Genomic DNA, 18,223 nt, shown 5'->3' with positions numbered 1-18,223 from the left:
AGACAGTCCAAAAACAGTCGCGCCTAATTACAATCAAATAAATTTTGTAAGGCAGCAGTGTAGTTCTCTGGTGAAAGAAAAGTCTTTTCCGTTAAGTGAAATAATGAAATAATTAAACAAAGAATGAAAAAAACTACAATTTCTCCCCTTCACACATCAGACACATAACCTAAACACAAAAGTCAAACGATAAAATATATTAAGAATATGTGTGAAATCTTAGTGAAAGTATAAACAAAACACTAAAATAAAGGAACTTGAAGAGAAATTATAAAAAAAAACATTAAAGGGATTATTTATGACTGATGAGAAAGGAGGAATCAAATTCAAGAGTTCTTCTCGTGTGGATATTGTGGTCACCTGGAGATTTTTCAGAACCCAATGATACCTATATTCTTATAATGACAATTGTAGCAAAAGTGTCCTCTTCTGACAAATAACTGGTACGGATGAATAATAAAGGTCTTGAACTCATCATGAAGTTTCTCTAGCAATGGTTCCTTCATGAATCACATTAGATTACATTAAGTAGAGATTCTGAAATTAATTCTGTGAGCTCAATAGCCTGGGGAGTCTGAACAGAGAGCATTGACACAGCCCAGTCATCAGTACAGTGAGACATTTGTGACAGGAACAGGACAAGAGCATAGGAAAGAATGTATCTGAAATTCTTTTGAGAGATTACATTCAACTACTTATTGAAACTACAATGGGCCTTGATAATTGCCCATCTTGCATACTAGTATTATGAATGGGAAAAAAGGTTAAAAAAACTATTCTAATCACTACCATTGGTAATTTAAAAAAGTATAAAATTGTAACGTATCGGCAGAAACACATAGAAAGACCCTTCTACTCACTATTTTCAGACTCAACCAAATCACACTTGTAAGTCTTGACACAATTATACCTGTATATGAATAACCATTTTTTAATTCTGGCTAGACAAGTTAAAAGTATACTGGCTTCTATCAAAATATATTTTTTAAAGATATCATCAAAAACATTTTTCCTTAGAGAAATACTTAATGGCTTAGTTTCAGTTTGGATACTTGGATTTTGTCAAAAAAAAATTAAATAAGCTTTATGTTCTTCACTCATACATACACACTGTTGCGTTAAAAAGAAAGAGTAGTTGGAGCCAGGTAGTGGCACACCTGGTCAAGCACTCACTCTACAGTGAGAAAAGATTCAGGTTCAAGGCCCTGGTCCCCACCTGCAGGGGGAAAGCTTCACAAGTGGTGAAGCAGGGTTGCAGGTTTATCCCTGTCTCTCTCTACCCCTCTTTGTCTCCCCCACCTCTCTCAATTCCTTTTTGTTTCTATCTAACAAATAAAATATTTTAAAAGACTATTGATTTTGCACTTTACTAGTCATAAACCTGAACTAATAAAGTCGTCACCAAGCGCAAGATTTCTAATGATATTATTTTCTATAAATAGCACATACAGTTTTTAAATTTAGAAAAACAGCCTGTGAAATTTACGTTCGACAACCATACTGGATCTCAGCCCAGCAGCAAAGACTCCTATTTGATGACTATCATGCCACAAACCACACCGCAACTATAATGCTTTTATAAGTTTATTACCAATAAGGAGAGTGTCAGTGAGCATGCTGAATTGTGGACATGAAATAGAATTACAGAATCCAAACTTTCCACCTTCTGCATCCCACAATGACCCTGGGTCCATGCTCCCAGCAGAATAAAGAATAGGAAAGCTATCAGGGGAGGGGAGGGGATTCGGAGGTCTGGTGGTGGGAATTGTGTGGAGTTGTACCCCTCTTATCCTATGGTTTTTGTCAGTGTTTCCTTTTTATAAATAAAAATAAAAATAAAAAAAACTCCACTCCAGTTTCAATGTCCCAAAGCAAGATTTTCAATGTCCCAGCAGCTTCTCTGTCAGAGAAAGGACAGGTCATGAGCAAAAGCTCTCGCAGGCAAAGGCCAGACCTGTAGCATATGATGATCAGTCCAGCTCCTCACTAAGCAGAGGGTCAGAATAACTGGGGGGAGGGAGGTAAGTGTATAGAATTGATGACACAGTGTCTGCACTTTGGGCCCTGGCATGAGATGGGGGGGGGGGTCACACAGATCATACATTCTCCTTGAATCGTTTATACTTGGCTAACTAGCTTTGGACTTCTTCCTTTCAATATATTTGAAATTTCCTTGTCTGTGGGGAAATTTTCTAATGTGGTCCCTCCTGCCAAGACTCAAACACAGCATTGCCTGTGGGTGTCACCCTTTCACTTCAGGATGATGTCAAGACCTGAAGTCTGACAACCAAAAAATAAGCCTGACATAAAGGAACAAGGACTGGGTGAAAAGAAGCTAGAACTGGGCATTGTAAAAGAAGAGTAACAGGAAAACACTAGTGATCAGTTAATAAATATTGGTTAATAGAATAATTTAAAAATAAATCTGTGGGCAGGTGGTGGTGCAGTTGGTTGAGCACAGACATTATGTCATGCATGGACCCAGGTTCAAGCCCCTGGTCACCACTTGCAGGGGGGAAGGCTTCAAGAGTGGAGAAGCAGGGCTGCAGGTATCTGTCTCTTTATCTCTCCCACCCCTCTTAATTCCTCTCTCTCTCTCTCTCTCTCTCTCTCTCTCTCTAATAAAAAAAATAAAAATATTTAATATAACATGGGAAGTGCTACACTAGAGGAAATTCTAGTGCTGTCTCTCCCTCTCTCACTCTGTCCCCCTCTCTCCGTCTTACCCTCTCTCTCTCTGACTCTCTCAGTGAAAAAGTGACTTGAAGCAATGAATTAATATATACCTGACTAACATTAAAAACAGACAACTAATACCAAGGAGAACTGGACATAGCTAATTAAATTAGAATTTCATATATTTCTGATAAAAATACAAAATGAAATCATGTCAGAAAATTAGCAGTTTCTCAAAAATATGGAACATCAACCCATAAATGTCACTGCTGGCTTTTCTAAGTAAAATGAAAACATAAGTTTTTTCACTTGGGGGGGAAGTGACTCAGTGAGCAGAACTTATGTTTTACAAGTGTGATACCCCGGATTCCATCCAGGGCACTGTGTATGACAGACGAGTTGTGGGTTCTCTCTCAGGCACTCCTATAAAAATAAATACAAAACCAAATCTACTATCTGTGCTAAGCACAGCTGAGTTCCAGGAAGGTTCTGTAGGGAACCCACAGCAAGGAAAAAGTCATCTTCTCTGCTTCATCGTGGACAGAACTTGAAGGAACCATGTCCTGGAATAAGCCAGCAAGACAGAGATGAATACCAGATGATCTCAGTCATCAGCAAACTTAGGATACAAGGGCAGAAAGGAGAAACTAAGTTAAATGGGGGCTGGGCTTGGAGTTTTGCGCCAAAGTAAAGGGCTCTGGGGAAGGGAAGGGAAGGGAAAGAAAGGAAGACAGATTGGTTAAGTTTGAACTCCTGGTGCACAATGACAAGGAAAGGAGTTAAGTTGGGAGTGTGAGTGTTTCGCCAGATGGCTGGCAGAGGAAGATAAAATGTATCCACTGATCCTCTAAGGAAAAAAGCAATCCTCGTTTAAAACGTCTATGTCTACACACACTCGGTGTGTAGCGGTATTCAGTGAACTCAGTGTTCATCGCGATATTATTAGTAATGGTCACAAATGAGAGCAGTACAAATACCCAGCGACTGGTGGCTGTGGTATCTGCATAGAACAGAACAGTACTCAGTAGAGAAGTCAGGGAAGTATCGAGGCCTGCTAGGAAGCTTGCGCAAGGGTCAGAGAAATCGTTCACCAAGTCAGACACATGTCTTACGAGCTTTTAATTCTGACACCACCCCATGGGTAGCGTTATGGCACGGAAAGGATCAGTGGGCCTTTGGTTTCCCTCTCTGGCTGTTCTCCTTGGCTGAGTGACATGATCAGAACGATCAAATGGTGCCTGTGTATGACTCCCAGCTAGGCAAATAAATAAAAATATATAAATGCTGAATAACATTTTAGTTTCCTTTTTACGTTGTTATTGCAAGAGCTTTGCCCTCCAGTCTGAGTCGTTCAGATCCAGCCAGAGTCACGGTAAGTGGGTAAGACATTACAGCACCCACTCCTCCTCCAGTGTAGCAGGGCTCCAGGCCCAAGCTTGGGAGGCACCCATGGCAAAGCAGGCCTAATATCCAGGTGAGCAATTTTCCTGGCCCAATAATGAAAAAATAAATAAAATAATAAAGTGTCCTCAAAAGCATCATGCTAAGAAAAATGAAGGCTGTATTATAAAAGGTAACTTTACTGTATAATTCAGTGTACATGAACATTTCAGAATAGTACTGGGAAACAGTGGATTAAGAAGTGACTTCTAGTGGACATAAAATTTCTTTTAATAGTCATAAAACTATCAAAATTACATACATCACGTTGTCTGAGCAGGGGACAGCAGACAGAGGGTCTGAGTAGCAGTCATGAGATAGGAAACTCAATCCCTGGCATCCTATATGCCAGAGTAATGTTTCAGTTCTCTCTTTACTATTACTCTCCGATCTATAAATCAATCTTTAAAAGAGAGGAGTTAACAATTTTGAAAATAGTGGATTGGGCGGTAGTGCAGTGGGTTAAGCGCACATGGCGCGAAGCACAAGGACCAGTGTGAGGATCCGGGTTCAAGCCCCCTACCGGGCTCCCCACCTGCAGGGGTGTCACCTCACAAATGATGAAGCAGGTCTGCAGGTGTCTGTCTTTCTCTCCCCCCTCTCTGTCTCCCCTCCTCTCTCAATGTCTCTCTGTCCTATCCAACAACAACATCAATGGCAACAATAATGACAACAACAAGGGCAACAAAAGGGAAAAAACAGCTTCCAGGAGCAGTGGATTCATGGCGCAGGCACCGAGCCCCAGCGATAACCCTGGAGGCAAAAACATTTTTTTAAATGAAAATACATTAACATACACTAAATTGCACACTAAAAATCGTGCATTTCTGGTGAGTAAGCTTTGTCTCAATAATGTGGATTAAAGTATGAAATGTTTCTCCTGCCTTGACGGGCTATGATATTCCTTTCCATTGTTCTTTCTATGCTGTCTCTGGTTTCTCCTCTTAGTGTACCTTTTTTTTTTTCCAGCCAAATAATTCAGTATAGATAGAAATACTGATTATTTTAATAGAGTTTTAGCATTAGCACTTGGAAAGAGGGCATCGTATATGATGGCCCCACTAGAATAATAAAAAAGATAAAAGAATTATAGGCAATAACGCAGAGGTAACTATATAAGAGAATTCCCTTCTTTCCAAAAGTCTTTTAGTCTTTTTACACTCTAGCCTTTCATCACCAGCCCCCGCAATCACTATAGACGGCTGTGATGTTTCAAATAGACTCATTAGTAACTGGACACTTTATATGCAGATTTTAAAACATGAAGAAAAAAACCTGAGGCTCTATAAAATGACTGAAAATCAAGGAGAGAACGTGACACTGAAGACACTCTCCTCCCTCAAGGCCAAGCTGTCCCGTCAGACAGGGAAGCAAGAGGACATATGTGCAGGGTGGAAACTGATACATTTCTTTCTCCGGTTAAAATCCAGATTCATGCCCAAGTGTCCGAATAGCGCCTCATTTCTTCTGCCTTATGATTCTGCTACAGTTCACCTGATGGGGGCAATTTATAGCCTATAAATGGAATGAGAGGATTCCCAGAGGCTCTCTTTTATTTTTGTTTTGTTTTGGCTCATTAATGTTTTCCATCTCATTTCTTACTTTCCACTGGAAAATTCTGCCCAAAGCAATCTTTGACAAATAAGTAAAGTTGAACAGAACTCATTTGTTTACATCATTTTTAAGTGAAATTAAAGTAGACGGTATTCGTAACCATCACACATTTTAAAATCTTAAAAATGACTGTGACATTGTTGTGATTTACTAAGTGAACAAATTCCATCCACACAACATTTGAGATTACTCAGTATGTTAAATCTTCTCTTCCACGAAGATAGGACGTGCAGACTTACTAAGGCCATTCTACAGTTTCCCTATCCAGTTAGCAGTAAAAATCAGCTATTATTAACAATTACCTTTTAAATTTTAGATGTCCCAGTCTTTTAGTCTTTGGACACAGAATTATAAAAATGAGACTTCAGGTCTAGAGTGGTTAAAGTTCTCATCATCCATGCTAGTTTTTTTTTTCTTGAAATTAGAATCTGAATGCTGTCTACTTTCTTCACCTAATAACAGGTTCTTGGAATCTTTCGTAGCTTCCTCTTCCCATTATTATTTCAATGTATCATCTTTGGTGCCCTTTTAATAGTTAAATGTCCTTGAATTAATCCACATGGTTTTGTATTGTCTCTTCAAAAAGGGTTCCAACTCACTCATGGCGGGTGGGCTACACAGACACCTTTCACAGGAACGTAAGAAACTGTACATTTGTGATAATAACAGTTTTGTAAATTATTAGTTCTCCCAAATAAAGTGATATATATACAAATTAAGAAATATGAAATTCGTTGAAGGATAATCTGCCCCCAAAGAGACAGCAAATTAATGTCTATTAAGGAGTATTAGCATGTCTATTAAGGAATATTATTCACTGAATATCTGAGATTTGACATGTTTCAGATTAGATTCATCACTTCAAAAATTTATCTTTTTTTGCCTGCAGGGCTATCGCTGGGGCTCGGTGCCCACACTACCTGGCGGTACTATCTTTCCCAGTTTGCTGTTGTTAAGTACTACTATTCAATATGCGTTTTTGAATTCAGGATGGTGAAAGAGTTCACTTGGGTAGTAAACTACTTTGCCATGTGCACCACCGAGGACTGAGTCCAGCCCAAGCCACAGTGAAGCAAGCCTGGTGCTGTGTTCCCCGCCAGGAGAGTCTGAAGGGGACCTCTCTTCCATTTGTCCTCTTGCTTCTATCCCCACCACAGTAAAAGAACTTTACAAGTGGGAAAGAGAAGCATCATTTTCACTGAGACATATAATACCAGAATGTCCCCCCTAAATACTGCTAAACTGATCAAGCAAGTAAATAAAATATTATGAACAAATCTTGAAGAAAAAAAAATTTATTCACATAATAAGACAGTTATATGTACACTAAACCTTGATCCTTTTCTCTTTATATTAAATATATCAAACACTTAAGGTTTAAGTATTCTAAACCTTAATATTCTCTCAATATATAGAGTGATGTTCCATGAATATAGGTGCCAGGTGAGTGCTATCTTAATCTGCGGTGAAAATATACAGCAAGCACTAACATTGCAAAAGTTTATTACAGATTTAATTATTACTTTTAAATTTAAGAAAGGGGAGCCGGGCGGTAGCACAGCAGGTTAAGACCATGTGGCACAAAGGCACAAGGGCTGGTAAAAGGATCCTGGTTCGAGCCCCCAGCTCCCCACCTTCAGGGGAGTTGCTTCAAAGAAGGTGAAGCAGGTCTGCAGGTGTCTGTCTTTCTCTCCCCCTGTCTTCCTCTCCTCTCTCCATTTCTGTCTGTCCTATCCAACAACAATGACAACAATAATAGTAACAACAACACTGATAAACAACAAGGGCAACAAAAGGAAAAGAAAGGCCTCCAGGAGCAGTGGATTCATAGTGCAGGCACTGATACCCAGCAATAACCCTGGAGGCAAAATAATAATAATAATAATTGGAGAAAGATACATGGAAATCGAAAGCAGAGCCCTGCTCTGCTCCAGTTTATGGTGGTGCAGGGGCTGGAACCTGAGACTGTAGAGCCTCAGGCATGAAAATCATTTTTGCAAAAAAAAGAAGAAAAAGTCTTTTCTGCATAGCCATTAAGCTAGCTCCCCTAGCCTAGTTTAAATGTGTGTGCTTAGCAAATTTGTTACTCGGGAGTCTGGCGGTAGCGCAGCCAGTTAAGCGCAGGTGGTGCAAAGCTCTAGGACCGGCATAAGGATCCCGGTTCGAGCCCCGGGCTCCCCACCTGCAGGAGAGTCTCTTCACAAGCGGTGAAGCAGGTCTGCAGGTGTCTGTCATTCTCTCTTCCCCTCTGTGTCTTCCCCTCCTCTCTCCATTTCTCTCTGTCCTATCTAACAATGATGACATCAATAACAACAACAATAAAAAAAACTACAAGGGCAACAAAAGGGAATAAATAAATATTAGGAAAAAAAAATTGTAACTCAAAAAAAATTTACAAATCTTATGTTAAAAAGACCACAGCATTAGTTAACAGGTAGTCCGTGTTTTACTGTGAATTCTTCTTGATTTTAGACAGGTTCTGGGATAAATTTTTCAGTTTCTTGTGCCTGGAGGTTTTAATAGTAAATTGCAGATCATTATATCTGCCTGAGGATATTGTTGTGAAAAAAGTACTAATAAGAATGTTTGCTTACGAACATAACAGAAATTTTAGTTAGTATATTTCGAACAATACAATTAATATTTCCATGGGCTAATAATCTAATAAACACAGAGTTACCACTGTACCAGTACTGTTCAACCTCTGAGATATGTGGACCAGGTTTTATAGGTTTTCTTTTGAGTCTAAAATCATTAAATAAACCTATATAATTACAACTTTAAGATAACACAATTTAGTTGCATTTTCTTAATACAATAACATAAGACATCAATATATAAAGTAATAAATATGTAAACATTTAAAAGATAACTATGACCAGAATAGAATACTAACTTTGTTGGCTAAATTTATTTCACATGTTAATTCAATAAATTTCAGTATGCAAAGCTGAATAGGCTGGGATTTGATGAAGTTCTCGGTTTACCTTGTTTGACTTACGCATTTGCTAAATATGTGCTGTGTCCTTTCAAAGCTAAAGACAAATATCAAGTTTTATTGGCAGAATATTTTGCTTGATGCTAAAGCACACAAGGTATAGTTTTGCTGTAGGCATTTTAATATTTTTATAATGCTCTAGTGTGGAATGTACTTTCACTGATATAAAAATGAAAACAGAAAACAGGAAAGCACACAACAATAGCAACATTACTTCACAAATCCTTCCCAAGCTGTAACTAACCTAGGATTGCAGGTGTCCCTTTGCTGCTCTCACTGTCTTCCTTTCCCCTCTTAATTTCACTCTCACCTATCAAAAACAAATCAATAAATTTTAAAATGAGGAAAAGATCTGTACAAATACTGCATTAAAGAACAGACCCCCATGGGGGGCTGGGCGGTGGTGCATGGGATTAAGGGCAGGGTGCATGGCATACTATCTGCCAGGACATGCACAAGGACCTGGGCTCAACCCCCACCACCTCCATCCTGTCTCCCTGCAGGTGAAATGCTTTACAAGTGGTGAAGCAGGTCTGCAGTGTCTGGTTTTTTTCCCCTCCCTTTCTGTCTCCCCATCTTCTCTGAATTTATCTCTGTCCTAAGGAATAAAATGAAAAAAGAAAGAGAGAGAAATACATCCTAGGGTGGATGAAAAAAAAAAAAACTAAGAGTGAAGAAAATATGTTAAGGCCTGAACTCCCTACCCTCAGAGAAATAACTTATCTGGGGGAAAAAACAAATGCTGAGAACAGATCTCCACACAGGCAGAACTTGCCTTGCTCCTGCCGGCATCAAACACACATTGAGAGACTTCCTCAAGACCAGTCTTCCCATGCAACCAGAAATAGCTCTGAGTTTAGACAGTATAAAAACTCCCCCAGCTTAACCCAGGGGGGCTCTCTGTCCCAGCTACCATAGTCTGGGAGAGCTGCCCCTCCTAACTGTCTGATTGTCTGATTTAAGCTTTCTTTTGTCTGCTCACCTGACCCCTCTGATTCTCACATTTCCTGCCAGGGCAATGTCAGTCACAAGACACTGCCTCAGCTCTATGAGAATCCTTTACATTAAAAAGGACTACATCTACTTTCTCTTACAATCTTACAAATCACTAAGAGAAATGGTCATAAAAAAAAGGAGAAGGAAAAGGAGCAGGAGATGAAGAAGAGGACAGAGCCAGTAAATGCTGGCAAGGATGTGATGAAAGGGAAACCTGTTAAGACTGTTGGTGGAATGTGAATTGGTGGAGCCCCTATGTCAAATGGTTTGGAGATTTCTTAGAATACTGAAAAGGGACCTTTCATACCATCTGACAATTCCTTCATTATGTAACTATCCCAAACACACAAAAACTTGTCCAAAGAGACCGAGGCTCACCAGTGTTCACTGTAGCACAATTTGTAACAGCCCAGTTTTGGGAAGCAACCCACATCCCCAACAACAGATGAGTGGGTTTTTTTTTTTTAGGTTATTTATTTATTTATTTCCTTTTGTTGCCCTTGTTGTTTTATTCTTATAGTTAGTATTGATGTCATTGTTTTTGGATACGACAGAGAAGAGAAATGGAGAGAGGAGGGGAAGACAGTGAAGGGGAGAGAAAGACAGACACCTGCAGACCTGCTTCACCACTTGTGAAGCGACTCCCCTGCAGGTGGGGAGCCGGGGTTTGAACCGGGATCCTTATGCCGGTCCTAGAGCTTTGCACTACCTGTGTTTAACTGGCTGCGCTACCGCCAGACTCCCGAGTAACAAATTTGCTAAGCATACACATTTAAACTAGGCTAGGGGAGCTAGCCTGCACCATGAATCCACTGCTCCTGGAGGCCATTGCCCCCCTTTTATTGCCCTTTTTGTTGTAGCCTTGTTGTATTTATTATTATTGTTGTTGATGTTGATGTTTTTCATTGTTGAATAGGACAGAGAGAAATGGAGAGAGAAAGGGAAGACAGAGAGGAGGAGAGAAAGACAGACACCTGCAGACCTGCTTCACCGCTTGTGAAGCGACTCCCCTGCAGGTGGGGAGCCGGGGAATCGAACCGGGATCCTTAAGCAGGTCCTTGCGCTTTGCACCACATGCACTTAACCCGATGCCCTACCGCCCAACTCCCTGATGAGTGGTTAGGGAAGACTATACAGATCAAAAGTAAGGAATTAAATTTTCTCTTTTTCTACAATATGGATGGAACTTGAAGAATCATGTGAAGTGAAATAAGCTAGAGGGAGGGTGAAAACAGATGATACTATTCATGGTTGGGACTTAAGAAATCAAGCAAGAAAAAAAAAGTGGCCAAAACTTAATTAGGTAGGGTATAGTGCATCCGATTATATTGCATCTCAAAAAGAAAGAAGCTGGGGGAGGATGAAAAGTCTGTGTTTTATGGTGAAGAATTATGTCAAAGTGGGGGAAAATGTGGGACTGCTGACACACATTCTGACGAGAGCGGAATTGTGCTCTGTAAAAGCAACAATCTTGGAAATTAACATTCAGTGATCCACTTACAGGAGAATGGGAGGGAGGCTTGCCAAACAGTGAAGCAATGCTGTGGGTGGCTCTCCTATCTTTCTTCCCTTTTACCTCCCTCTCTAACCCAGTCTCTGATCCTTTACCAACAAAAGAAATAAAGGCGAAAAACGTGATGACTAGGAGAAAGTGTCTCACGGGATCATAGTACTTGTAGCTACTGAGTCTCATCAAATTTAGACTGAGTTGACAAAGCAAAACTCTCAAAAAAGTCAGTGCAGACTACATGTCTGGTTCTGTGCTAGGAAACTTGTACACTAGAGTTTGTGTGTGGTGCTTTTGTTTGGGTTTGGGTGTTTTTCTTTATCTTGTTTTATTTTTGCAATGAGACTAATTGTAATTTTGACAATTGAGTCAGTTTTGCTCCGAAAGTGCAGATAACTGGACATCATATGCAAATGTTTAGAGACCGCAAAGGCATGTGAAAAGGGAGGTTGGTGGGATTTTAACTTGATTGCCTCAAATTTCTAAGTTCCTTACCTTCAAATACACACTACACTCTACTACACTACACTAAATCACATTACAACACACTACATTACAGTGCACTATACACACTATGCTACATCACACTACACTATATCACAATATACTATACTACACTATACTACTACAAGGCACTACACTACATTACACTGCACAATACACACTATACTACATCACACTACACTATATCACAATATACTATACTACACTATACTACTGCAGGGCACTACACTACATTACACTACACTAAACTACTACACTACATCACATCACACTACACTATATTACACTATACTACACACTACACTATATCACAGTACACTATATTACACTATACTACACACTACACTATATCACAGTACACTATATTACACTACACTACATAATACACACTATACTACGTCACACTACACTGCACACTACATCACATTACACTACACTATATTATACTATACTACACACTACATTATATCACACTACACTATATTACACTATACTACACACTACACTATATCACATTACACTATACTACACACTACACTCTATCACATTACACTATATTACACTATACTGCACACTACACTCTATCACAGTACACTATTTTACACTATACTACACGCTACACTAAATCACAAAACACTATATTACATTACACTACATAATACACACTATACTACGTCACACTACACTGCACACTACATTACACTACATCACATTACACTACACTACATCACATTACACTACACTATATTACACTATACTACACACTACACTCTATCACAGTACACTATATTACACTATACTACACGCTACACTCTATCACAGTACACTATATTACACTACACACACACTCTATCACAGTACACTATATTACACTACACTACACGCTACACTATATCACAGTACACTATATTACACTATACTACACACACACTCTATCACAGTACACTATATTACACTACACTACATGCTACACTCTATCACAGTACACTATATTACACTATACTACACGCTACACTCTATCACAGTATACATGCTACACTCTATCACAGTACACTATATTACACTATACTACACGCTATACTCTATCACAGTACACTGTATTACACTACACTACACGCTACACTCCATCACAGTACACTGCATTACACTACACTACACGCTACACTCCAACACAGTACACTGTATTACACTACACTACACTACACGCTACACTCCATCACAGTACACTGTACTACACTACACTACAGGCGACACTCCCTCACAGTACACTGTACTACACTACACTACAGGCGACACTCCATCACAGTACACTGTACTACACTACACTACAGGCGACACTCCATCACAGTACTCTGTGTTACATTACACTACAGGCGACACTCCATCACAGTACACTGTACTACACTACACTACAGGCGACACTCCATCACAGTACACTGTACTACACTACACTACAGGCGACACTCCATCACAGTACACTGTACTACACTACACTACACACGACACTCCATCACAGTACACTGTACTACACTACACTACAGGCGACACTCCATCACAGTACACTGTACTACACTACACTACAGGCGACACTCCATCACAGTACACTGTACTACACTACACTACAGGCGACACTCCATCACAGTACACTGTACTACACTACACTACAGGCGACACTCCATCACAGTACACTGTACTACACTACACTACAGGCGACACTCCATCACAGTACTCTGTGTTACATTACACTACAGGCGACACTCCATCACAGTACTCTGTGTTACACTACACTACAGGCTACACTCTATCAATCACAGTATTCTGTATTACACTACACTACACGCTACACTCTATCTATCACAGTACTCTGTATTACACTACACTACACGCTACACTCTATCACAGTACTCTGTATCACACTACACTACACACTACACTAAATCACAGTACTCTGTATTACACTACACTACACGCTACATTAAATCACAGTACACTATATTACACTACACGATACACTAAATCACAGTACACTATATTACACTATACTACACGATACACTAAATCACAGTACACTATATTACACTACACTACATAATACACACTATACTACATCACACTACACTGCACACTACATTACACGACATCACATTACACTACACTACATCACATTACACTATACTATATTACACTATACTACACACTACACTCTATCACAGTACACTATACTATACGCTACATTCTATCACAGTACACTATATTACACTACATACTACACGCTACACTATATCACAGTACACTATAGTACAGTATACTACATGCTACACTCTATCACAGTACACTATATTACACTATACTATATGCTACACTCTATCACAGACACTATATTACACTATACTATATGCTACACTCTATCACAGTACACTATATTACACTATACTACACACTACACTCTATCATAGTACACTATATTAAACTATACTACACACTACACTCTATCACAGTACACTATACTACATGCTACACTCTATCACAGTACACTATATTACACTATACTACACGCTACACTCTATCACAGTACACTATATTACACTATACTACATGATACACTCTATCACAGTACACTATATTACACTATACTACACACATACTCTATCACAGTACACTATATTACATTATACTACACGCTACACTCTATCACAGTACACTATATTACCCTGTACTACACACTACACTATATTACACTATACTACACACTACAGTATATCACAGTACACTATATTACACTATACTACACACTACACTATATCACAGTACACTATATTACACTACATAATACACACTACACTACATCATATTACACTATATTCCACTACACTACATCACATTACACTACATTACATAATGCACACTACACTACATTACACTATACTACACACATTACACTATATTACACTACACTATAGCACATCACACTAAACTACACTACATCACACTATACTGCACTACATAATACACATTATACTACACTACACAACACACATTACACTACATCACATTATACTATATTACATTATACTACACTACATCACATCAGACTACACTACACTACACACTACACTATACACACTACATATACTGCATCACATTACACTACATTATATCACAATATACTACACTATACTACACATTACACTACACTACATCATATTACACTACACTATACTACATCACACTACACTACACTGTACTACATCACATTATACTACACTACATCACTATACTATACTACACTACGTCACATTACACTACATTACACTACACTATATCACACTACATCACAGTACACTACATTACACTATATCACACTACACTACACTACATCACATCACATTATACTACACTACACTACGTCACATTACACTACACTACACTACACTATATCACACTACACTACATTACATCACATTATACTACACTACACTACGTCACATTATACTACATCACAATATACTACAGTGCACTATACTACTTCACTGTACTACACTACACGACCTCACACTACATATTACAGTACTCTTCACTAAACACTACACTTCACTGTGCTACAGAACACTACTTCCCATTATACTACGTTACACAACACTTCCCTACACTACACTACACACTTCACTACACTTCCTACACTATACAACACTACACACTGCATCTCACTACACTACACTTCACTATAGTATGCAATTCTATTTCTGGACTTCAACATTGATTTTAAAAACTAATTCACAGACACTGATAAAATTTTGTCCATATGTAAAGTGAAAGGCTAATATTTTAGATTGTCCTTATTTAAAACATGGCAACGATTTCACATGTACTGTCCATCACAGTAACTAGGAGACACACAGATACTTAAATTAATTTAGGAAAAATTAACATCTTCCTAGTAGGTGTTAGATAGTTAAGTTGGCTACTTGCCCACACCATACAACATAGTGCATTTTCAGCATTGCAGAAAGTAATACTGGGTGCCTCTAATTAGTGTTGAAATATGTAAATTTACTGTGTACGTAAATTTACTGTGTAAGTAGATTTTGTGATTATTTTACTATATTTTATTGTCCAAAAGTCAGAAGGCTTACTTTTGTTTTGTAACCTTTTTTATAGAAGTATTCTTTATTTATCTTTATATATTATATATTAAAAATATGTATGTTTATATTGCCACTGTAGGAAGTGACAAAAGCCTCAGGAGTAGCAACAGATGATATTGAACTCAGTATCTTTAAATATACAAATAGTAATATTTTACATCTTCAAAGATCCAACCCTATACTTTAGAAGAGTCTCAACCCACAAACGTCACCAGGCCCTATGGAGGCAGAATGAATAAAATGGCCATGGTCTCACACACTGTAAATTTACTATATGAGTAGGAATAGTATAATGGAAATTCACTAACATATACAGATAATCATACTATTTTTCATATTATTTGATTTGTTAAGTACCCTTTTAGAAATTGTAATAAGATAGAACACTTATAGATATCTAAGTATAAAAATTTCCCAAATATTTTAATATTATGTATCACAGAAAATATCGAGCTAGGGAGATAGCATAATAGTTCTACAAAAGACTTGCATGCTCGATTCTAGCTCCCAGATTCAATCCTCAGCAGTACCATAAGTCAGAACTGAGCAGCACTCTGGTTAAATAAGTGAATAAATAAAAATTAAAATAATAATACTTTAAACTTGGTAGAAATATGAATACTCAACAAGAGGTAAGAAACAAAACAATCTACATAAATTCCATTATTCCATCTTGAATTTTACAATGATTTAATTATAAGTTGATTTATAATGATACTAGATCATGACATTTTAAATTATAAATTATATATGATTTTTAAATATGCAGAAAATATCAAGTGAGGGGATGGATAGAATAATGGTTATACAGACTCTCGTACCTGAAACTCCAAAGTCCCAGATTCAATCCTCCATACCACCATAAGCCAGACCTGAGCAGTGCTCTGTTAAAAAATTTATATATATATGTGTGTGTGTGTGTGTATGTGTGTATGTATATATATATGCCAAATAATAAAATTTAAACCAAGACTACAGAAAATCATCAGTATTTGGGTAGTTGGAGATAAACATTTCTCAAACTTCCTTTGACTTTTTAAAATTTCTACTGCACATGGTTATTTTTACAAAGAAAACAGGGCCTAAAGAAGAAAGCTTACCTGTACTGAACATCCTAAGTGATGTTTAATGTACGTGCTTAAAAACAATTTCAACACTTTCTAGAAATGTCATTTAAGTAACTTTCCACTGGGAAGTTCAAGGGATTATCACAATGTAGGTATTTCTTTCTCTCAGTCATCAGTTCACTTGACACATCACATTAAGGTGCTTTTCACCTGCAGGCATGTGTGAAAGCAGTATTACTCAAATTAAAATCACTGCTGTCGCACAGAAGAACTTTAGAACAGATGTCTAATTTGTCTATGAAACATTTTATTTTTTCACAACATGTATGTTCTGGGATAATCTTAGAATCTTATGATGACAAAAACTGGTAATTGTATACTTAAAGTTAATAAACATCTAAATACAGAGGTGGCATTCAGTGATTCACTAATTTTGTCTTTTTTTTTTTTTAAATCCCCTGCCTGTACGTCTAGTCATTTTATAAACAGAAAATTCCGAGTTGTTTCAAGATTCAGTTCCATTCTAAAACCTAAACATAATGCTAACTCCAGCCAAAGTTAATCTGAGAAATCTCTCCACATCCAAAACACTTCTGTGGCAATCTAACATTATTTCATATTTTTAAGTGGAAAGAATTTTCTGTGAGACTGTTTACTCTTTGTATAATGGGTGACCCAAGGAGAGTTTTTTTTATATAACTACATGGATTGTTTCCCATTTCCTCAGTTAAAGGATGCTGGAGTTTATCGACTAGTATGCTTTTTAGTATATTGAGAACAGAGGGGAAGACAGAGATGGGGAGAGAAAGACAGACACCTGCAGACCTGCTTCACCACCTGTGAAGTGACTCCCCTGCAGGTGGGGAGCCAGGGGGCTTGAACTGGGAACCTTAAGTTGGTCCTTGTGCTTTGCGCCATGTGCACTTAACCCGCTGTGCTACCTGCCCAACCCCCCAAAATTGACATTTTATGGAGGAATGGAGCTACATCTTCCATTATATTTATTTAAGAGTTAGGATTCCCTTTCAAAGACCCTCTGGCAAACTCTTGGTCAAGTCTACTTGATGAAAACTAGACAAAAGACTGCTCCTAAGCCCAGTAAGTCCAGCTCTTGGTCAATGCTGTCTCCAAGAATGAGATGTTTGATAATGTATCATCAAATGTTTACATGTCTTACAATGTATATCATAAAACCCAGACTTATTTTTTCATCATATTAAATAATGGTGCCAGGAATGAGCCATAAAACTATCAGCATCTTAGCAGAAATCAAAGT

Source organism: Erinaceus europaeus, chromosome 16 (assembly GCF_950295315.1).
Source record: "Erinaceus europaeus chromosome 16, mEriEur2.1, whole genome shotgun sequence".
NCBI classification, from domain to species: domain Eukaryota; kingdom Metazoa; phylum Chordata; class Mammalia; order Eulipotyphla; family Erinaceidae; genus Erinaceus; species Erinaceus europaeus.
This window is presented reverse-complemented; position numbering follows the sequence as displayed.